Here is a 23,925-nt window from a genome sequence, read left to right on the forward strand (position 1 = left end):
GACGGCTGATGTTGGAGCTAATTGCATGCTCCTCATCTTCTCATAGCAATCAGTCCCGGCCTCCTCCCCCATCAGCTTTCCCTTTGTCGTCATTGCTTTCTCCACACGCTGTCCATCCTATTCCCAGCCTTCCACTCATCGATGTTGTGCTATTATTGGGTGGCCCAGAAATGCAGGCATGTTAAAGGACGGGTGCCGTAAGAGCTGCAGGGTACATTTCTCTTTATTATTGACCTCCTTTCCCTCTGTGCTGTGAAAACATACTGAAATATCACCTTCCCAATCTTTGGAGCTTTAAGTCTGCAGTGTTGGCAGGGCAGGAAGATCATTTTTCACCCTGCTTTTGACTGGTCCCTTTTCTCTGCTTTAGGAGGGACCGTGCTGGTTTAACAACAAGGGTGGTGAAAGCAGAAGTGGATTCTCACATCTGGTTCATGGCGTCTGGAGCGAATCAGACCCAGAGCAGACTGAGCTAGCTTCTGAGGAAACTGGCCTCTAAGCAGAAAACCAGAAATAATTGTGTTTGTGCTTGCACGGCGTGTTTTAGTGGCTGCCCTAAAGGTGGTCTAATCCCACAGGGCTCAGGAGTGAGGAGGAGAATGGGGAAGCCTTGATTAAATCATCACTGAGGTGGGGGCATTTGCAATAGCAGCACTATTTAATTTTCTATAAACAGGTAGGGTTAAAAACATAACTGGTGTCCTTAGTGCTGGTATAGAAAACAGCTGGGATCAGAGTAATTACTTTTAAGTTAAACATACGGCCACTTGTGTCTGAGCGCAGTTGTGCTACCGCTTCTGTTTCACTCATGGCTGAATTTTGCTCTCGACTGCTCATACAACTTGGGGTGGCCGTGCTGGGGTTATTGTTTAGATAGGTTAATGGTTAAAATCTCCCCTTCCAGCCTCATCTGTCTGTGAGGGTTACTCTCATGCATGAGGCTGGCCACTGGAAGCAGGGCCGGAGGCTGAGGCCTGCCTTGCAGGCATCACCAGCGTTGTTTTGAACTCTTCTTTCATCGTGCTTTCCTGGTCCTGTTCTGTTTCAAGCTGCACCTGTGCAAGAATTATTTGCACTCGGGGCTCTTCTAAATATTTTTTTTCTTTTTTTTTCTTTTTTTTTTTTTTTTCACAGAACTGGTTGTACCTCTTCTGTCAGCTCTACACTGACAGAAAATTGCTTTTCAATATAACTGAAGAGTCCATGGCTGTAACTACGGAAAGAGCCTTGACAAAACGTCACATACTTCTCTAAAGTGTTTCTTATCGAGGTGTAAATTTTTCTTCTTAACTCCTGCCATAGCCACATGGGCACACGTGCACCTGAGTGCCGCTTGCTGTGACACTGGCACCTTTCCTGTAGGCCAAAAAGCCTCACAGCAACCCAAATTTACATCACTTTTCTCAGGTGTGTGCATTGCACTTATCATCCCTCCCACATTTCTCCCCTCAGCCCTCCAGGGACAGCTTCTGCAGGCCTCCTGCTCTCATCCTGGTGGGGCTTGGGCTGTGAGGTGAGGACGTGGTCTTCCTGTGGGAGCCTCCGAGTCCTGCCCGCCAGGATGGGAGAGCTCTCACTTGATCCCTGACTGGAGGAAGAGTCTTCACAAGCTGAATGTGCAGCTGGAAGAGGTTAAAAATTAACCCCACAGTGATGTGGGTGGGTAATTGACTTTCTGTTGTTTTCCTAAGTGGTGCTGGTGTCACTCAAAGCAACCTGACAAGGGGCAAGGTGGGAGGACGTGGGTGGAATTGGGTGGGGACGGACAGGAACTGGAAATATTTGTGCTTTATGAGATAAAGCAAAGAAAAAAGCCTTTGAAGACTGTTTTTTGTTAGGTGGGGGATGTTCAGTGTGTGCTTCTCTCTCTAGCTCTGTTGAGAGTGATTTATATATGTCTTTCTCTATTACACTGCAGATACTTCATTTTGAGTCCCCAAAATATCAAGCCTTTCCTTCTCCACTCATTTGCTGATCTTCCTCAGAGGACACCGACATGCAGAGAGAACTCCTTTGAACATCCCTGTCATTCAGGGGCCAGGTGACTCTCTTTATTTCAAAGACACCTAACTAAGTGAGGCACTAGCAAAACTGTCAGAGATTTAATGCAAAAATCAGTTCCCCCACCAGACTTCATTTTCACTGCATGGTTAACCTGACCCAGTCTCAAGCACGGACCTGCCCATCTTTCTTTGACCCTGTTGATGCAGTGTTTCTGGCCATGGAGCCACATTTTTCTTGTGCTCAGAGGCTACTTGGCTCCCACAGGGAAACTAGGGGAGGTGCACTGGAGAACAAAAAAATATATATATTTTTTTTCGTTTGTTATTTAATTTTCTTGTCTGCAATCACAGTGCAAAATAGGTGGACTCTAGTCCTACCTGTCCTCAGCAGTCAACCAGGTAAGCTGGCCGGGACTGGGAGCACACCTTGGCCAGGTCAGACATTTCTCCTGTGTGTATAACAAGAGCCACTGAGTTTGGTTTGAGTCAAAATGTTAGTTACTGTGCAGTGGAGAAATATCCCCAGAGCAGCTCCTGTGGATGTTTTCATGAGCCTTCAGCTGTGGAAAAACAGGGCAATCAGACCTGAATTTCTAGTGTTAAAATTGGAGTGGAAAGGTATTGCTTTTTTTTTTTTTTTTTTTTTTTTTTTAATTCATCAGAAAGAAGTCACCTTTGAAGGTCATCTTTTAAGAATTCCTTGGCTGTTCTTGGCCATGCGGTATGTGAGAAACAATGCTGTTTTCTGTGAAAACAGTTCTGAAGAAACAGAACACCTTGTTTTCACAGAAAAATTAAAAATAAATAAATAAATAAAAATACAAGTCCCTGTGCTGAAAGGTCTGATTATGCTGGACCAAACACAAAATATATTACAGCAGTATTAATTGCCTACACTGTTTATGTAGTCACACATTACACCTGCTATTTCCCCTAGGAATCTAACAATAGTAGTGTTTTCCATCCCAAACTGGATATGATGCTGAAATACCACACAGAAAAGGAATTTACGAGGAACAGGCCCGAGCTGTGTTAAACCAATGATTTAACATGACTTAAAAAGAAAAAAGCCACCCAGGAAAGCCGGATGATGAAATTTGCCACCATTCAATTAAAAAGTCATCCTTTCCTGTTGTTCTGTGACCACTGGGCTTTCCAAGCTCACCAGTCTGTGCTGGGATGAGTGACTCACGAACCTGATAGGAAAATGCACCTGTTTTTAGCCAGAGGTTAAAGCAGCTCTCCAGTTTCTAGAGTAAACAACGGATGTATTTCTGTCCTTAACAGTTACCCTGTGAAGTCCAGGAACACAGGAAGGTTGGCAGGAGCAATTAAGTTTGAGCCAAGTTTGCTGAAGTCAGTAGAAGGTCTACGAAGTCTTGTGGTAAGACGCTCGTAGGTGTACGTGGGATTTAGCCCATACCTTTTACTAGAGGGAAAACGGGAAAGAAAAGTTGGTCCAGTGACTGAGCTGGCTGCTGGGGACTCCCAAGTGCTGGAAGCTGTCTGGGACTTGTGTTCTCTCTGGCCCTGAGATTCCCATTTATGCACTTGACCAAAGAGCAGCTGTTGGTCACAGAGATGCGGTGGCTATGGAGGCATTTGAGACTGTGAGACTGATCTGAGACCACAGTAATGGCAACACTAAAAGTGGCTAAAATATTTGGAAATGAGAATGTTGAATGTATCGCTATCATGGAACTTGAGAAGTTCAATTAACTGGGAGTCACTTATTAATCCCAGTGTGAAAAATTGGATGGTTTTGATCTCCACTGCGGAGTGCTGAAAAGTGCGAACACAACATCAGCTTATTGCAGGTCAGCGTTCAAGATGGTGTAAAAGCAAGATGGGCTTTAGCCTTTATTTAACTGGATTTAATTACATGCCTGAGCTTCAAAGTGCCTAAAACCTAATGGTAGGTGACCTAAGGTCTGATTTAAAAAACAACAACAGTCTAAACCTTAAGCTTGTTTGGGAGACCATATGGCATGAGTGGATCATGTGATATTTCAGGTAGGATGTAAGGAAAAAAGTACCCAGTGTGTCCAAAGCACTTGCCAAGATTTCCATCTTCACTAAGAAGAATCTGGACACTGACCTTGCCTGCCCTCCATTTGTGGCTCAGGAGCTTGGCTGGGACAGATAGGAGAGAGGTTTTCCAACCACATCTCCCTGAGAAGTCTCTAGTGCCCTCACACTATGGTGATGTTTTTAGAAGAAGAGGAATGCTTGAATTTTCAATCAAGTGGAAGACTCATATGACTAGGAAATCCCAAATAACCAAATTTAGGGAAAAGGTGCAATCTTCAAGGGCTCATTATTGTCATTAAATTTTGTTTTAATTAGCGTTAGCATGTCAGATATTGTGAAAATTATCTATCTGTATTGCTGGCTGTGCTTGGTTTCAGAGAACCCTATTCTTGGGTCTGGATAAAGTTTAAAGTCTCCCTTTCTTCTTTGTACAGTACAACATGGTTCCAGATAAAGTTTTGGAGAGAAACCATTAAAAAATAGAAATGGTCATAAAAAAAACCTGCTTGTGGAACTAAGACCTGACAATACATGGCTAAATGTAATTGCTTGTGGGAGATGGTTACGGGATCATTGAAAGTTTTTAAATTACTTAAATTACTTAATTATTGAATAAGCAGAACTGTTGAGAAAGGAGGATACAGCTCCAGTATGCCCCTATGTTAATGACCGCAGCATGGCTCTGTCCATCGCAGGAAGTCTGTGCCATATTGATTCACAGCCTGATCTAGCTCAGATGAAAAAGGTTGATGTAACAAATCACCAGCTGGAATGTTTTGAATTTCCAGTGCCTGTCTGGTGATTGGCATCCGCGCTGAGCAGCCACCCCAGGTGCTCCCACTTTGAAGATGATCAGCTCCAGACCCTCTCTTTCATCTCGGTCACATACCCAATTGAAAGGACCTTGACGTAACAGTGTCTGTTTCACATTTAAAAGAGAACTGCTTAAAAGCTGGTTAAATAATTTGTATGTGCATCTAAGAATGTCAAGGCTTTGGCCGTATCAGTTAATTCTTGAAGCAACCCCGTGAGGTGGTCATTATCTTAATTTATATAGGGGTTCAGTGAGGCACAAAGAGTAAATGTTTTGCTTCGTGTCAGTTTTGTATCAGGTAAAGAATACCAGCCCTTACCAACCTCCATGAATCATCCCAGTGGGCTGACGAACATCCAGCTGCTTTGTCTCTGAACCATACAACTCATAAATGGCTTATTCTCATCCTCAACACCTTGCACCTCGTGCCCACTGAGTGCTACCAGGCATAGTGTGGTGAGGAAACCTGACGGGTTGCGCTGGTTCTGTGGTCACCCAGGGGAGATTTGTTGGCTCCTGCATGCAGCTCTGCACCCAGGTATGTTTATGGCATAGTCCTGGAGTTCCTCCAGCACATGCCCATTTTCTGGCACAGAGGAGACCCAGAACCATATTTATTTCTGTCCAAGGTCTCAGCCCCAATCACAGCTCCTTCAGAACCTCATTTTGTTGCTGCATGTTGAGCTGAGCTTCCAGCTGCTGGCTTTTCCCTCCACATCCCCTGGTCCTGGAAGTCCCTCATCATACTTCTCCCCGGGAAAGCTGGGGAACCTGCCTGTGCCTCCTGGGACCACAGGCTGTGGGCAGCATCCCCTGTCCCCTCAGTGACTCCTTGGGGCTGCCAGAGCCAACCCACTGTGGGATCAGGCAAAGACCAGCGCCAACACAAAGAAGGGGGCAGGGGACCCTGACTAAGGAGAAGGAGATCACATTTTTATTTGAAATCCCAGCCTGCTTCAGCTGAAGGAGTAGTAAAACTATACCTTAAAACCATTCCTCCTTAAAGAGTGTGGAAGTTCCTCCAGGAACTCCAACACAAGGAATTCATTTTGATTTTCTGCTATGGCCTTATCTTACTCGTTTTACATATGGATGATCCATGCATGCCACCATCTCTCCAGCAGGCCTCCTGCTTTTGCTGTGCTTGAAAAATTCTCATCGTTCAGTTTTATGCCCTCAGCAAGTTGTTTTTCATCTGCTTGTACTTTATTATAGTTTAATATCCACTTCATCAGGCTGCATGTTCTTTTCCATCTTCCTTAACCCCCCATTCTTCTTTTTACATCTCAGCAGTGTTACACGCTTTAATCACATTAGCTTACTTTTTCTTTTCCTTTGCATATTTTTATTTGATGCTGGGCCTGCGGTACAGCATCTTTAAACAACATTATATCATCTTCGGGTGCTTTACTGTTTTTAGCTTCTCACTTCAATGAATTTCCACATTTTTTGTGGTTCCCCTTCTTAAAGGTAAACATTGTGTTTGACATATTTCTGACAAGAAGAGGTGATTCTTCCTTAGCTACGTCTTACAACAGATTCTGCCTGCCAGATGGGATGAACTCGAGTATAATTTATCCTCTTCCTGCAGATACTCTAATTGCTCAAAAATGAGACATTTAAGTTGCCTGAAAATGAGTTGCTCTGACATACCTGGTGAATCACATACAGATTCAGCAGGACAAAGGGGCTTGCTTAAGGGGCTTACTTAATTGGGGCTTCATTTACAGAGACTTGTCTTCTCTGTTTTTTCACTTCAGCTCCGTTGTACTGTCCTACCTTTTTTCTTAACACAGAGATATAAAAGCTTCAACCAAATGGAGTGTTCTTCCATATTTCTTCCTTCCCACAGTCTTTAGTTTGAAACGCTCCTGCAACTCTAACTCCATAGCTCCCAGCTCCTTTCTATCTTGTTTACCTAGATCTCATTTTTTCCTGTGTAGGCTCTATTTTTCCAAACAGCTTTCCCCTTTTCTAATGAACACTGTGTCGTCTGTAGCAATATCCCTGCAAGCTTCAAACATTTGTTTTGCATACGTAGAACTATTTCATATCACTTGCCATTCAACTCCAGGCCTGGAAGCGCTCTCCCTCCCCTGCCCACTTGTGCTCTTCCCTTTGCCACAGTTAATAGCACAATCAGTCACGCTGGAAAGCTACGCCCCACTGATATTAGGAAATGCTCCCTGCTGCCTTGTAAATCTCTGGTGCCACCAGCAGCAGCCGAGGAGGAGGCATCCCGAGCAGATGGGCTCCCAGGCAAGTGAAATGAAAGCCGGTAGGTCACACACACGCTGCTGACCACAGCCACGTTGACTTGTGGTGAAGTTGAGCCCACTCAAAGTCAGCTGAGAAAGTCACCATTTGCTGTTCTGCTGGGAATTTCAGCTGCTTGGGGATTTCAGCCACATGCTGAAGTCTGACAGTCTATCCCCCCCTTTTATTCCCATCCCTGCCTGGTGTGGTTGTGGATAACTCACCTGCCTGTGAGCAGCAAAGAGCAAGGCGCTGCCTCACCTCACTGCCTTGTTAAACTGCACCTCTGACACTCAGAGTGCGAGATGGGGCTTTCCGTATACAGAAGCTTTGTATTTACAGTGTTTGCCTCTTCGCTTAAATAGTTTCCTATCGTAATGCGTAGGAACTGATCAAAAGCAGGGTACGTGCACCTCCTGTCCCAGCAAACGAGACGAGCACAGGCCTGGGGAAGGGGATGTGACACACGCAGCGTGTGCTTGCCGCGGTGCTGGGCTCCTTCTGATCCATCACCGCAGCTCTGTGCGTCAGACGTCACTCCAGAGCAGCACGGCTCTTTCCCAGGAGATAAGTGAGGGGTTTTTGCCTACACAACAGCTCTCCTGAGCTTTCCCATGCTGGGAGGGAGGGAGGGAGGAGATCCAGCTTCCTCCCTGTCCGAGCGCCAGCCCCGTGGGCCTGCCGTGGCACTGCTGGGAACATCTGAGGGCATTATGCAATTGTGCAGAGGCGGTTTTTTCATGCAGCCTGGCGAGGCAGCGTCTGATAATGGCTCTGCCTTTGTTTGTATCACACAATCGGGCTCACGATCTTCCCTCCAGTACAGGCAGCCCACGGTGTTATGTCCTGTACTTCTGCGATGACAGGCACAGGGCTGCACATAGGACAGGGAACCCACGGTGCTTTAATCAGTGAATCACCTACCAGCTAGTTAGGCACAAATCATTAATGGTCTAAAAGGGCTGGAATAAGTAAGATCGGCTCCATTTCTGTGGAAGTGCAGATTGTGTCTTTTTTTTTTTTTCAGGAGGCATGGGAAACCCTTTCTAAGTTTAAAAACAAACTTGCCGACTTCAACTTCTGAGTAATGACACTGATTGCATTTTCCAAAGGTCACAGGGGAATTTGCTTCTGCCATCTCTAAAGGGCATGACAAATGTTCCTCTAACAAAGTAACGAATTGTTCAACACAATGCACTTAGCAATTACCTTGCCATAAAGGTATTTACAGCAGGTTTGGTAAGATAAACCAGTTTGTTTCCTATTGTTTTTCAAAGGAGAAAAAAAAAAAAAAGTCTGTAACCATTTTGTGGTGAGTTTGAGGGATAAATATAATTTGATGTCTTCACTGAATGCTTTCATGGGTCTTAAAAGATATTTATAGACTATCCCTTTTAAAGATCAGCAAACTTTCATTTCTGTGTTCTGTGTACCTATTTAAATTTTATCCAAAAGCTGACCTTAAGGTATTCTAGCATTGCAAGGATGATTAAAGTTGTCCATGATACATTAATTCAGCAGCTTTTGTGAATATTCATTCACGTGTGGTCTTTATTTACAGGATCCTGAGCTAATTTGCCCAGTGTCGTTCTGCCTTCTGCATGATTCTCTTTCACATTTTGGGCACAGATCAGCTTCTAGTACGGTGGGCAAAGGAGTCAACCGTGCAAGAAATTAGGAGCAAAGACTCTGCAGTACGTAACTAAATGCAGATTCAGCACAAAGATTACCAACATAAACCGAGATCAGTTTGGCAGGAGGAAAACCACCCCTGGACCAGCAGCAGCAGCAGCAGCGTGTTCGCTGACCTGTGGGTTACAAGTGCAGTGTCACAGCAAACCTGGTTAGACGAGCGCTCGCCAGGCTCCCTGACCTCTCCTACTTGGCAGGCTTTTCTTCGCCTTTTTGACTGTGAGACCAACGTGGGAGTGAACGATGGAAACTAAACTGCTCCTCCAGCCCTTGAGCTGCTCCCAGTACGTCCTGGTGCAGGTGCGCTGGCCAGGCAAGGTGAAGGAGAGGTCTCATTGCTCCAGCATGCGGGTAAGTACAGGCCAGGACAATCAGGCCAGTGTTTTTCACCAGCACGAAATAAAAATGAGGAGAACAGGGAGACACAGCCGCCTTTGATATAAAGGCTGTCTTTGGCTATGCAACAGGGAAATGAGAGTACCCACTTTTGCTGTAGAAGAGGCAGTATAAGAGCTCTCTGGTTGAACATCCCAGGAGAGCAGCTGTTTTCTTGGGGCTGTGGACTCGGATATAGTCTCAGGCCAGAGACAGCATGTCCACATAGGATCTCCAGCTTCTGTCTGAAAGTCTGGGTGAAGCGCTCCTGGCATGCCTGTGCAGGCAAATCCTCCCTCTCTGAACTTTCTTTGTCTTCACAGCCTTCTAGTAAGAGGGGAGACCTTGTAGGTAAAGCACCAAGAGCTAGATGCAATGGAGAGAGGGTCTGTGGCTCTGTCACCAAGGTCTTGTGCAACCTTGTGCAAATAATTTCTCATATCTGTGCCTACATTTCCAATCTGTAATATAAAAATAGCAGGACTTCTTCTCAGCCATGTGCAGTAGTCCTAAAATATCTTTCATGGAAAACCTGCTAGTTATCGGGTTAATAGACAGCCTCACCCCACAGGGCACTTTTTTTCTCCTGCCTCTGTTTCTTCATGTTGTGCACAGGCTTCGCAATGACTGTCACGTGGGGAAAACCGTGATATCTTCGTGTCAAGTACATTTGTGTCCAGCCTCAAAGCGTTATTTCATTCCTTGAGGTGGGTGCTGTTGTCAGGCAAATTAAATGTCCCAGTCCCCTGGTAATTATCATTAGGTAAGATTTAAGGAGGGCAGAGGAGGAGGTAGAGCAACTACAAGTGGATCTCACAGGGGAGGTCTGTGAACCAAGCTTATGTCAGCTTTAGGGCAGGGATGGGTGAGTAACTAGAGTAAAACTAACAATATAAAACGGTAAGATCAATAACTGTTTGTCCCAAATTTAACCCAACACCTTTTATATTCGTCACAAGACCAAACTTACCTTTTAAATGGGACTTGAGGCAGTTTTGCATGCCCCTGCAGAACAAACCACAGATCTGGACTGAGCTAAAATGTTATTTGGGACTCAAGTCCAGCTGCCACCTGTGACTGTTTGCTCTACCCGTACTTCCCCAAGGTCTGGAGAAAGTTTTTAGATTTTTCTGTTTACTACAGGCTTGATGTTCCCTGTATGGTACAAGGATTACTGCTTTTCTGTTCAGAAGATTTCTTTGGAAATTTCCTAGCCGAGTAAGGAAGGCTGCCTTGGTCATGCCAGTTTTGACAGGAGAGCATCTGGAAATCCAGGTCGGTACAGGCACAAGCTAAGGAACAGCAAGCAAATAGCTGGTGAATGTTATACCAAAGAAATCAAGTGAGTGGAAAGATGTGACCTGGCTGGCAGTTAGTGGGAGACTGGTGAGGCACACACATCTCAAAGAAAACCCAGTTCCTCTGGGAGCCCAGGCCCAAGCTTGTTGATGTAAGAACTTGACACTGGTGGGATAAGCTGGATTTGAAGCTTACTTAAAGTGGATCTGGTAAACTGGAGTCATGGAAAAGAGCTGCTTGGGAGCTGGGAGGAGCAAACCTTTTCTTGTAGGCTCCAGCAGCAGGGGTGCAACGAAAGGGAAGGGCACTGGTGATGCTGCAGTGCTAAGGGCTCTGGGAATTGTGCTGGTTTTGGTTTTCCTCGCTTCCACCATCTTCTGTTCTCTCTGTCTCTGTTGTTCACCCACATAATTACATAAGATACCACCAGCTAAAACTGCATCTGCCTCCTTAATAGATGGCTCATTATCAAGGGAGGGAAACAGAAAGGGCAAAAGCTTTTGTGTGCCAACAGCCCTGCTATAATGCACTGCCTTACAGGAGAAGGAAAGGGCGTAACCCGTTTGTCCTAATTTACAGCCAGATGTGCTAAAAGAACCAAGGTGTAATGAAGGTCAGTATGGCTGGGAATGGGGTGGAGGCGGTGCAAGGTTACTGTCTTGACATAAAAGCAATTTATTCTCCCATGAAGTCTCTCTCTCATTCGGCAGAACAGAGTAAGGCAGTTCTGGTATTTAAAAGTACTCCCACGGCTTTGATCTCTTCCTCCTTTCTGGAAACGTAAGCTTACAAAGAGGGTCTGGCCCTGTCTGGGATGATGTACTGGGCCATGTGGTGCTGGCCTTGCAAGGCGGCATAGACAAGCCTGCTGTTCTCCATACTGCATCATTCTGGAAAATTCCCCTAATACCCTGGTTGCTGCAGCAATGCCAACGTGCTGCTGCAGTGCCCGGGTACCCTGCCTGCTGACAAGTGCCGTGAGCTCACTCCTCCTCATGACAATTTCTGTCTGCTTTTGGCCACACACAGGATGTCTAGCTACAAATGAAAATTAAAAAGCAAATGGGAGAGAACAAGGTCTCCTGCCACAAATCCACCTCCAGGGACCCTGAGATGTGAGCACACACAGCCATGCTTGCTTGAAAGCCAGCCTTTAGCCCTGCACATCCTTTAATGTCAGGTATGAGCCACTCCAATCAGTATATTCTACTCTAGACAAGTTTTTCTTTTATCGATATTTAAAATAAGCAGTTGTTTTGAACTCAGGACAGAGCCGTGTTAGTGCCAGATATCTGGCCTGGTTTCAGTAGAGCTGGTGGCAGATGTGTACTGATGTAACCGTGTGGTGGTGGGTTTCATGACGCCGCCTATGCTGTGGGCTTCCCCAGCCATAAAAATCCATCAAATTTTGCAGCTGTAGTTTCGTTTCATCTCACTGTCTGCGTAACCTCCTTCTTACTTGATGTTCTCTATTTCCCCTATGCTTCCCGCGTAGAAAGTCTAAGCTTCCAAGTTGCGTTTTGAGAAAGTTTCAAAATGAACTTCTCCGTTATGTGCGATGTCCCTGGGTTTTGGTAATAAAATGTGCCAGGGGGCGGGGGGAGAGGGAAAGAGAAGGCTTCTCAGCAGGGGGGGAGTGCTGATGACTGTAATGAAGTCACAGTGTAATATTCTGCTCTGCTGACTTGTGCCTCCTTTAATTACTTTCTGAATCCCAAGAAGCCGAGCCATGCTTTGCCTGTTCATTACGTCCCCCGGGTTTGCTCTCCCCAACAAATAGGTGCTCTCCCTGCGGTCTCTGGAGGCTCTTTGTTGCTGCTCTGGTACATCAGATGTGTTTGCTCTGCGCTGATGTTTGTGTTTTCCGCACTGCTTGTGTTTTCCAATTCCTTGGAGCAGCGAGGATGCTGCTGAATTGTCAGAATCACCCTCAGATGCTGACTTGAGGTTACTGTCAATGGCCTCATTACGTTAACAAGGGATATTTTAAGAAATACAAAAGATGTGGCATTTACTTTCTCGGGAGAGGGAGGGGGCAGAGAGAGAATGAATGTGTGCGAATGAATGGACTTCCCCTGCAGTTTTTTTCCTACATCCCCCACAGCTCAATTAGAAGCAACTGACCAGCTCTCTCCCCTCTGTTTGCTAGCTGGAGCAACGCTGGCCTCTGATTTGTGTGCTTGGCTCACCCGTGCATGCAAGGCAAAGCAGCCCTTCCTCCTGAGGAGCTCCTCATCTCCATCCTGGGGTGTCTGAGTGCCCAAAATGGGCACAGCCTTCACAGACTCAGCAATGAGACACCAGCTTCGCATCATCTTACAGAAGAGGTGTGCCAAGGCTGCTCTAGTGTTCTTCCCTCCTTGGAGCCAGCAATAGCGTTGGTGAGGCTGGAAAGTGAGGTGGTTTGGGAAACTGAGCTGGCAAAGAAGTCATGTTATGAGGAAAAAAATAATTGATTTCCTATGTGCTTGTCTTCTGGAGAGACAGAGCAATGCCAACAGGAGGTGCATGTGTCCAGGGCTAAGAAAATGGAACCCTGGTCTTCTCTGCCCTGATGGGCTCTCTCCCTTGAGGGAGAATATCAAAGGGGAGGATATAGCCTGCAAATATTCTGTCTTAAATGAAGAGGAGACCTTTGCACAACCCACACCTCTGAATCAAAGGGAGCAACTCCATTCCCTTCCTCCCTCTTGTCAGGCCGTTGGGAGGTAGTTGGCACAGCACTTATCAAAGGAAATGTGGTCCTTTCCGTGAGCTTGTCTACTCAGTGTTATTGTGTAAACAGAGATCAATAAGGTGACACAAATCCTATCCTATTAGCAGCATTCAGCAGCAAATGAAGTACCCTTAAGTTTAGCATATTATCATTTCATGCATTTTACAATTAAACTCTTAGATAAGATTAATTACTTCCAAGGTGAGTGTTAACAATTGTCTCCTCGTAATTGAGTTTGGAACCAGTCCAGCACGGCTTTACATCACCAAAAGAAATCACAGACAATTTCACAATTGGATAGAAAAGCTTTATTTAACAGGCCTCATGTTTCTTCTCTTAAATTTTCCTTAAGACAAAAATAGCTCCCTAGAAAAGAGCATATTCAGCACTGATGGTGAACTTGATAAAGAACTTATCTACAGCTGGGGTTTTTATTTAATTTCTGTTGCTTCAAATAGAAATATTTGAGGCACCCTGTTGGTCTTCTGAAGCCCTGTTTTCTGTCAGAAAGCAGTGTGAATGCTGGCTGGAGTGCCCAGATTCCAGTGCCTGTTCCTGACAGCTCTTTTCTGGACACTCAGCTGATGGAGGCAGTGCAAAGCAAAAGGCAGCATGCTGCAAGGAACAAGGTTCAGAGCTGGGCGGGATTTCTCCAAAGGAGGTGAGCTGCCTGAGAAAGAGCCTGTGACTGCTGCTCAGGCGAAGCACTGACGTGAGCCTGAAGTGAGCAGGCTCCCTGCTCTGCTGCCACCCACACACCTCAAGCGTAGTTTGACCAGAACAGCTGCTTGGTTCTGTGGTTGTGCCTGGCCTTACGGTGTAAGGAACTGGAAGCATTACCTTTACAGGCTAATTTCCCCCACATGGGACAATCACTCATTTTCTTTCTCAAGGCAGTGTGCAGGGAAGTTGATTACTGCTCATTGTAATCAACTTCCCTGCATAATCCCCTCATCGCTCACTGCGATGGGGGATGGAGCCCAAGCAATAAAAAGCCCATGGCTACGCCCTCTAAAAGCAACAAAGAAAAGCCAAAATTTCAAGATGGGTGGTTTTTGATGGGTGGCGTGTTTCTGAATTCTGAGTCTTCCTGCTGCCTACATTTTTCAGTCCTGTGCACTAGAAGCCTATGCATTTACTCTTGCTATTAGCTCATGAGGGTCTTAGATATTGCTCTGACTCCCAAGAAGATGAGTTTTCTGGAAAACACCTTATTATCACAAGATATAAGCGTGATACAAGATCTATGGCAGAAGCCCTGTTTGAGTTACTGGATTGTAATGCAAAAAACACAGGAGTTAGGTGGGAAGTGTGCAACTCCCTCGCAATCCTTTCCCATTTGGTGACGAGCTCTCATTTGCTCCCTAGTTACAAGATCACGAAGCAGTTGTCTTCTCGTTTCTGAAATATCAGCAAACCCTCCTCCACAAAACTGAAAATGTTTTGAATAATAAAATGAAGGGTGAGATTTTTCAGGCTTGGCTGAAAACGACCAGACCCCACTACGACAAAAAGGGATGGGATCTTCACCTTGTCAGGGTAACCCTGCTTGGGAGAGCATAGCTGGGACCTTTCAGCCTGTCGTGTGCCAAGAAGTGACAGCGGCAGAGGACCTCTGCTGTGACTGCTGGCCGTGCAGCTGGATTTGTTTCGGAGAGCTCCTGAGCTGGTCTTCTGTGGGCGTCTGACTGTGTCTTGTTCAGATGCAAGCTAGTCACCTGAGTTAACATCTCTGCTTGAGAAGCAGCTGCAAGATTGATCTGTAACAGGGCATAAAAGGCATTGGCAGCATTGTTTTACTGCAGATTTGATTACACACAGCGTACTCACATTGCACTGGCTTCCCGTTCCAGGAGGTGTTTATCTCCTGGGTGAGGACTGGCACAGTGCTGTACCACGAAGCCTGGTAGAGCTGAGTAAGTGGTTTAGTGTAATCCTCCTAAGAAAGATTGCTGTCCTGAAGGGATTCCTGGGAAGGTTCTCTGCTTGTACGAGGCTTTTAGATGGCTTTCAGTCAGGTTCCTGAGGGGCTTTTTGGAGTTTGTGCAGCTTTTCTGTGATGCAGTTCCTTTCCAAGAGTTCCTCTCCTCTCTGGGTTGTGGTTGGGTCAGCAAGATTTGTCACAGGGCTTGAAAATAATTGGTATCACTATATGAAATAAAAGCCATTGTGTCATCAGCTGATTAAGCTATGTCTCTGGCAAGTAGGCCACTGCACCATCCAGGTACCTGGAACAAAGAGCAAGCAGGAGCTCCTCAGAGTCACAGTGTTTGAGTCCTATATCCTCTCCTCTTAGTTTGTTACTGGCCACACAGTGAAATTCTGGGTAATGTAAGAAATATGGTCCCAGTTTACAGATCTCAAGTGCAGGAAAGACCTTTGCAGTAAAATTACTAAGTGCAGTTTTCCAGTAGGAAAAGAAGGAAAGCACTCTCTGCGTTAGAGTGATATTGCTCAACTAAGGTCATACATGATAACAAAAATAGAAGGTTGTACACAACAACAAAGTAGAAATGATGGTAGCTGCAACACGAGCCTTGATGGTGGGGGAGATTTTAGTCCAGATATAAAGCATATCCTTGGGGCCCTGGCAAGGATGCAAACTTCTCTCCCACACAACCTCCGTCACTCTTGAAAAGCCAAGTTCTGGAATTTTAAAAGGCAAAAATATTACAGCAACAGCAACAACAAACATGCAAATCAGATGTTAAATGACTACTAATGATTTTATCACTGTGTTGTGTAAACAGGAGGAAGAGGACAGAGAAAGAAGCACTCAACATTCTTTGGGTTTCTTTTTTAATTATTCAACAATTATCGATGAGACTAAAGCAAGCTAACATTGGGGTTTTGCAGGGACGTTTCGATTTTATAATGGAAAAAGCATTGTGGTGTTTGGGGGAGGTGGGCATGTTGGACTCTTGCAGTACAAAAGAAGCCAACATAAGAATCAGGTTTCAAGACCCTGTGGGAAGTTAGGGTTTTTGTCTAGACAGCTAATTACAGCTTTTCTTGCAGGACTCAAACATTCAGGAGCACCTACAGCAGATTGCAGCATGCACTGGTGGGCATCCCAGAGCGGTACCCGTGGGGTGGTCGCATGTCCATCCCATCCCACTGATGGTGCTCCAAAACAGGTCCCCACCACGTGCTCTGCTGGGGTGAGCAGAGATGTGGCAACCATGTGAGTATGTTGCTGCACACTTTTAGCTCTCCAGCTCAGAAATAACCCAGAGGGAAGATCAGACAACTGGGAGACATAATTGCTCTGGCCACCCAGCTGGGCCACGCGTTGTTTGTAGGCAATGGAGCTGCCACAGGGAAATCGGGGCAGTTGGTGCTTCCCCTGTGCAAAATGGCCAGGGCTCCATGTGTGCAAAACTCCTCTTGCTGCTGGAGCAAGCTGCAAAAAGCACCGAGCCTTGTCAGTTATTGCACTGACGTGTCATGAACTTTATCCTTTACATTCCTAAAAACCTCTGTATTTTACTGCTGCACTGAGAACTGTGAAAAATGCAGGTCCCTTTCCTCACAGCATTGCAAGTTGCTCTGTGGATCATCCTGTCCATTTTTTCAACTCTGCTCCCAAGCATTAAGATTTTCAAGTCTTTTCTCTGTTGACTTCTCTCTGTGACAGTCACTCTGAAAAAAGCTACGTGTATTTCAGAGTGACTTGCTGCCCACCTTTTACAGTTGTTTCTGAGCTGTGGTCTTCACAACTGGTCGATGGAGCCTAATTAAATTGTTCAGCTGGCAGACTCATTGGCTTCGTGTAGAGATATGCTGACCCCGTGGAAAATTTGAAGGTTGGCAAAGGTCACTAGAGAATCACTGACTTACCAGGCATGCCACATGCAGCACCTAAATGCACATATTTGAGCACAAATTAAGTATTTTTTACTTTTATTTTTTAGAAATCGCGTTGCTTTGCTATATTGTCTGTGCTTTTTCTAGGTCTGGCCATTTTCTTTCTGTTGTTAAGAGCGAAGCACATCTCATTTGCTGCGGAAAACAAAAGCTCGGCTGGGATCATTACAGCTCGTGCTGTATCCAGGCCGCTGTTCGACCCCGTTTCCTTTGGAGATGAAGCTGGTTCAAGAGGGTCCTCTGGCCCCGAGCCCTGCTCCCCTTCCTGCCCATCTGCTGTTGCGTGCTGTGGTGGCCTCTGCTGTGACCCCCGTCACTGAAATCACTGGGAGGATTGTGGGGAGTTTACAGAGGTTGGTTTAATCCAGGTACACACAGCTTCCCAGAAAAAAAAAAAAAAAAAGCAACCACCTAGCAAGTTAAAACAGATGGTTATCTGCTAGATTAGTGAGCTGAAGGGAGTCTTACAAGCCCCAAAGCCAACACAAAGGAGAAAATGGGAGCTTCATCCTGGAGCCGGGGATGCAGACGGGGATGATGAGCAAGACCTGGGGGAGGAAGAGCCTTGCCCGCTATCGGCTGCGGCAGGCTGTGGGATCGGCTCCACCATGACGTGTCGTTTCACTTTCTGTGTGCCGTTGGGGTTGAAAATAGCCCTGCTTAAAAAAAAAAAAAAAACAACAGGTTGTGGCTTGGGTTTGGCTGGATTTTGTGTGCGTAAACCGTCAGCAGCTCTAGAGCCTGACCCCACTGCTGCTTATGCTGGCCCCAGCAGAGGAAGCCATTTGGGGATGGGGGAAGCAGTGGGTGAAGGAACTGGCAAGGGGGACGCTGCCAGGGTGAGCGAGGGGGATTCCTCGAACCGTGTTGGAAAGCCGTGACATCAGCCACGCTGCACAGCCTCGCTCTCGCTTTCTGTTCCTGCCGCAGCGAGCGAGGGGGATTCCTTGAGCTCTTGTGTTGGAAAGCCGTGACATCAGCCATGCTGCGCAGCCTGGCTCTCACTTTCTGTTCGTGCTGCGGCGATGTGCCACCTACTGCACCCTGCTCTCACCAAAACCACGGGGCCTGAGGTGTGTGGTGCACCCTCTGCTCCATGTGGTGCTACGGGCTGTGCGCTCGGGAGCACGTCTGCCTGATGGCCTCCCCTGACGTGGCCATGACGAAGGCAGTGGAGGCACTGAGGTGAGCAGGGCCGCCAAACGCGGCGGGCAGCTTCCTCTGAAAGCACAGACCATCGCCTCCTCCGCCCCTGACAAGTGTGGTGGCTCTGCTCGCACGGCCTTTGGCAGCAGCAGCAGGTCCTCCCTCGGCCCACCACGCCGAGACTTTCTGGAGGCTGCGCTTTAGCCAAGCTCAAGCTGTGAGGCTTGAGAGGAAACACTGGGTGAAATATCAAAGCTCACACCTTACAGGAGGTCGGACTAAATGACTTTAAGTCCACAGGCCTTCCCTCTAATGTGAGAGCAAGCTCAGCTTTCATTTCACTGCTGGTTGCTGTAGTGAGCAGGCCCCAAAATGTTTCTGTCACAGCCATCGTGGCAGTCCAGGCTTTTATGCCACTGAGCTTTGAAGAGGGTTGGCCCTCCTTCTATTGTGGTTTATTTTGATTTAACAGTCATTTTAACCACCGGTTTGTGATTCTTGATAGTGCTACCAGTCCCTAGTCCTTTATAACCTGGATAACCTGTCATGGGTAGCTTTGCCTCATGCCTGCGAGATGTGGAGTCCTTTCCCCTGTTTGATACTTAGGAAACAAAAGCATAGACAGATCTTTTCAGAAGTAAGCTGTGTGTTAGCTGGAAGCATGGAGCTAGATCCCTGCTTGACCACAGACACACTTTGTCACATCACTTACATGTCTTCACTCTTTTTTTTTAATTTAAATATAGTCTTAAGTCCCCATGTATGGTTTAAAGTACCAGCCTATCACTGGAGTTAATCTAAGGATGTAGGATCCCATATAGTTTTTAGTTTTACATGGGCATTTTGGACAAAGCATCAGATTTTTGGGGGGTGTTTTCATCCATAAAAAACAAAGCAACAACAATAAAAAGAACGTAGTGAGGCCAGAAACCAAACTTGCTCAGGAGATTTGTGGTCCAAGCAAGAAAGAGGACTCAGGTGTCCTGAGCTCTTAGCATTTAGCCTTTTATTTAAACTTTCATCCCCTGCCCCTCACGCTGTCTGCAGTGCAGACCGTTCTTCTTCTCTCCTCCTAACTGTAAACTTCTAGGAGGTCTTTATGCTTGGCAGGATGAGTACGTCGACAAAAAGACAGGACCAGGACTGAGCATGTGGGGCTGAAAAGAGAAATTCATCTGTGCAGTGGAGCCCAAGCTCGATGTTGGTTATGGTTTCTTCCCACCAGCTGGTCCGAGTAATTACATAACGTAGCAAGCCAAGTCCTGTTTTGTGTAATATGTAAATTTGTTTATAACCATCTTTTAAGGCAAAGGAGATACACACTGCGTGTCCTCCTTTAACCGTACTTCTTTTAAGAGTGCAATCGACTAACTATTAATTAGCTGGTTGGCATAACAGTCTTAAAGGAGGCTGTGCCTGTTTTCTTTCTCCCCAGACCACGTGGCCTGCCCCGAGACCTGCCTAGCCCCGGTGTCAGGAGGTGATGGGGCAGATGCCCTCTGCTGTGCCTGACCTTTCCCAAGGCATGAGTCACTGCTGAAGTGCTCCTGGGGCGTCTGGCACTTGCCACAGAAAGTGTACGGTCAGTGCCTCGGAGCATCTCCTGGTCCTGGTGGTGCCTTCGCTGTTTTTCCCATGATGATTAGGAAATGTGTGTGGGATAGCTTCATACAGGGGACCAGCTTGTGCATTGCTGTGGGTACTTATCACTGTCGACAGGGAAAGCTGACATAGTATCCCTGCTGTCTTCTGGCATGACATGAGGTTTCAGTGTAAGGTAAGGGAATGAGGTCAAGCACAGGCCCTGTCAGCTCTGCTTCCTCGCAAGCAGACATCGTGAGTTATGAAGACAAAACCCCGGGGAAGCAAGGACTCCACCAGAGAGAGGGAACAGGTGGAGGAAACATGAAATATATCCCAGCAAATCCATTATGGACAAGTATTAGCACTTCATCTGCAACGCATGACATCGTATCACTGTTCCAGCTGCTGAATCTTTGAACCGTCTTGTGAAACTTGTTCGAAACCCCAGAGGGGGATTTAGGGCCTGAAGCTCTCCAACCTGTTTCAGCAGGGGGTTGTGGGCAGTTCACAATTATTGGCAGGACGAGGCTCATGATCTAATGCCTGTGCTAGCAGGAAGGAGGCAGGCTGAGGCTGTTGTTTAGGGCTCTTTTTAGGAAGTATTAGTAAAGAAGAGCTCGTTTGTCTTTTTCCCTGTGAAATACAAAGCAAGGATGCAAATCAATGCACACGCACACCTGTGGGTGACTGACTTAATGGGTTGTTGTTGCCTTATCCACGGCACCTGCTTGTGTAGCTGTGACACCCAGATGTGCCTTGGGGGATTTCACTTGCTGCAAAGACACATCTTGTGCTGTGTGGCATCCTTGAAAATCCCTGTGCTAGGCAGAGCAAATACAAAAGTAATGAGGAGATGGGGGCTGAAATGAAGAGGCTGGTGGGAAGGGAAGGGAAGGGAAGGGAAGGGAAGGGAAGGGAAGGGAAGGGAAGGGAAGGGAAGGGAAGGGAAGGGAAGGGAAGGGAAAAGATTTTGGATGCCATTCAGGATAAGATGGCTGGATAGAGATAGCATGGGAGTATTCCAGAGGAGGAAGGGCAGGGCTGGTGGGAGATCAGTGATGCTGTGGGAGGAAACCAATGCCATTTGTGAGCTTAGGGAAGGAAGTCTAAGGATTGTAAGGGTCTCGACCCCATTGCTTTCTTCCCGTGGAAGAGAATTCCCCTTCCTTACCGGTGCAACATCCTCCTTCCTGCTCAGTCCCCAAACTTTAGGAAGTGCCTCTACAGTGGAGTGGTCTTACCAGGGAGATTTATTGAGGGTCTCATCTGATACATGCAAAGCAAGACTATGGCATGCCCTAAAGGTAAGCAGCTGCTGGCTGCTGTGGGGTTGGACATGTCTGGGGACCTCAGACACTTCATGGTGAAATGAAATGGGAGCTCACAGATCTGCTGCAGCGAGAAGAAGCAAGAGTGTCCTGTTCTGGGAGGGAAGGGTTGAGGTAAGTCCACGAGCACTGAGCACAGATATTTAGCAGTGTGCTGTGATGCTGTGTGCCACCTGATGAGTCCCAACACCACAGGGGGTTGCCAGTGTCTAGTGCCACAAGAGCACAAGCATGGGAACTAAGTCAGATCCTCCATGCTAGTGCAAGCAGGAGCCTGGTTCTTCTGGGTCTAGATGGTCCAGATGGTGATCCAGCCCTGCAGAGCAGCAGAGAGAGCAGCTAAGTCAATCGCAGCTTCAACAAGCATACTCTGCCTCCGCATAGCAATATTGAAAGAAAACATTTAATTTAAGAAAATTTCCACCATCTAAATAAAAGCTGCTCTGGGCTAGTTTAATTTGTGTTGTAGCTGTGTGTTTATTTATCATGTGACTTGGTGCTACAGCACACACTACGCAAGGGTATTGCCACAGCAACAGCCCTAGCACATGCCACGTTTTCTGCCTTTTGAAATGCAAAGCCTTGTCTCAAAGAAGCTCCAACGTGCCCTGGCTGATGGAACTGCATCCTTTTGCACGATGGTTTAAAAATAACACGTGCACACAGAGCGGGCTCAGCAGCAAGACATGCTTTGCCCTGGTTCTGCAGCTTCCTGAGAGCACAGCCGGATGTTTCCAGGCCATGTCAGGGACATCCCACCCAGGAGAAGGAGCTATGGAAGGGGTAGCAGAGATGAGGTTGATCAGAGGAGGTGGATGGAGAAATGACTAACAGCAGAGAGCTTTTGTAGGAGGCAGCTCCAGTATCAATGTGTTGTCACCCATAGGATTGCTGCAGGTTTCTGTGTCATTGTTCTGGTGCCGAGTGATTGTATCTCCACTCACTAAAAAAAGAGATGGCAAGACGTGCTGATTTGAAACCTGACTCAATGTTTTTAAATTCAGAAGAAACAAAAGATGGTTGCCTGCACCTAGATCACCCATTGCTTGCCTTAAGACAGACAGGGCTCTTTTCTTCCCTTCTTTTCTTCTTTTTTACATCCCTGTCAACAGACAGGGATGTTTGGGGCTGTCTGTGATTCCAGACATCTGTGACTTCATCCATCTCCTTCATTTTTTATTGTAGAAGATCGGTAGGTCTTCTTAGAGCTTGATCTTCATGAGCGTCTGTATCAGAGGCCTCATTTGTAGACATCACAGACAAACACTCTCAGTATTCAGTGGGATGTGTGGTTACACAGGCCTTGCTGTGCCCAGCCTTACCAAAACTGGTTTGGGAAGCACCGATCTATAGCGTATCCTCTCCTGCTTTGTGGCCTGGTGCAAGGCAAGGCTATCCATGGTCCCTCCTTGGGACATCTCTTCCAGAGTTTACCAGATCTGAGAGCACAGAAGGAGGAGAAGCATTTCTCCTGGCCCAGCTGCTCACTCGTGTCTATATTTAAGTCCAATTCTCTTGTAAGAGGGCTGATAGATTTGTCACTTCTGGGTGGCACGAGAATGGCAACGAGGGAGCAGCTGTTGTATTAAGGAGAATCAGATGAAAGTATCAGGTGGCATTTTTCAGACCAAACAATAGGAGATGCTTTTTTCCACACAACTTGAACACTTGAATGAAAAATCCGCTGAGAGCTATTAAATGCAGAGGCACTATCTTTGGGTCAGGAAGTGTCAGGTATTTCTAAGGAAGTGTCACTAGAGGCTTTCCTGGGGCTTATATCTTCCTTAGGCATCTGCGAGTGGCTGCTGTCAGGGACAGGATGCCTGGCTATGACCCTTGGTACATTTTTAAGTAAGGCCGGACAGGTTGGCTGCCTTTGGAGCAGCCTGTCCCTGACACAGGTACAACACCCTGCTTCAGAAATCTCCGTCTCCCCCCAGCTCACTTGCAGTTCTCTGCCTGGGAGGAAAGTTTCCATGCAGGATTTTGCCCAGTGGTGGTGAGGAAGCCCCAGCCCTTGCAGAAACCTGCACACCTTTGGAACAGGATGGTTGTTTCTGGGGAAAATCTCACAGGGCCACAGGGTGGGCTGTTTCTGTCTGACCTGGTCCTGGCCCAGCCAGCCTGGCCCATAATGTGTGAATGGAGCTTTGTTTTGCCAACGTGTTATTTTCCATGTGTTAACACAGTCTTGGTATCCTCATACATTTAAAAAAAAAAAAAAAAAAAAAGGCTCTGTCCAGGACAGCATCTGGCAATTTGCTAGATCTTCTAGCAAAACTTGTAGGTTGCTCAAAGTGGCAACTTATCACTTGCATCATTGGTGCTAGATGTTACCAACACAGTTTGGATTTCAAAATGAGACTGGTGAAGGAATTCAGAGAACTCCAAATGGGTCAGGTTAGCTGCCCTCCAACTTTTCTGGCCTTACATTTGCCTTACACTACGGAAAAGAGTACAGGAATGGGAGCAAGTGCCTAAGAAAGCAACGTGCTGGCTTTTAATGGTTCAGTGTATCTAACGTGTCCAAGATTTGCAGTGTGGTTCTCACTTGCTGGTGTCTTTTCACTTCAGCTCTCCAGAAGTGCTGCCAGCTCAAGCTCCAGCCTTTCACCACCACCCTTCAGAGCCTGCACAAAAAAATAACCAAACGCTTTGGGAACATCTGGGGTGAAGTCTCATTCTGTGTGAAATAACATTTCTACTCTATCATATAGGTATCAGAGATGAGTCAGCTTTGTAGAAGCCATAAAAATGTAAGCAGATGATGATTTATTTGTTTATTTATTTATTTATTACAAAGGAATACTTCTC

General features: G+C 46.5%; 1 long non-coding RNA gene across 2 annotated transcripts; it reads left to right on the top strand.

Annotated features, from left to right (window-relative positions):
• Positions 1 to 1,152: 1,152 nt before the first annotated feature.
• On the top strand, positions 1,153 to 17,886 carry LOC311439750. Of its 2 annotated transcripts, none has more exons than XR_014694964.1 (7): positions 1,153 to 1,659; positions 1,919 to 2,041; positions 8,666 to 9,147; positions 9,787 to 9,878; positions 10,315 to 11,650; positions 12,620 to 16,370; positions 17,141 to 17,886. It is a non-coding gene; the product is annotated as an uncharacterized lncRNA (long non-coding RNA). The 2 variants fall into 2 exon arrangements; XR_014694965.1 differs by lacking the exon at positions 17,141 to 17,886 and having other exon boundaries at positions 10,315 to 10,446; positions 11,500 to 11,650; positions 12,620 to 13,376.
• The last annotated feature ends 6,039 nt before the right edge of the window (positions 17,887 to 23,925 follow it).

The sequence above is a fragment of the Aythya ferina genome (assembly GCF_964211825.1).
Source record: "Aythya ferina genome assembly, chromosome: 7".
Taxonomy (NCBI): domain Eukaryota; kingdom Metazoa; phylum Chordata; class Aves; order Anseriformes; family Anatidae; genus Aythya; species Aythya ferina.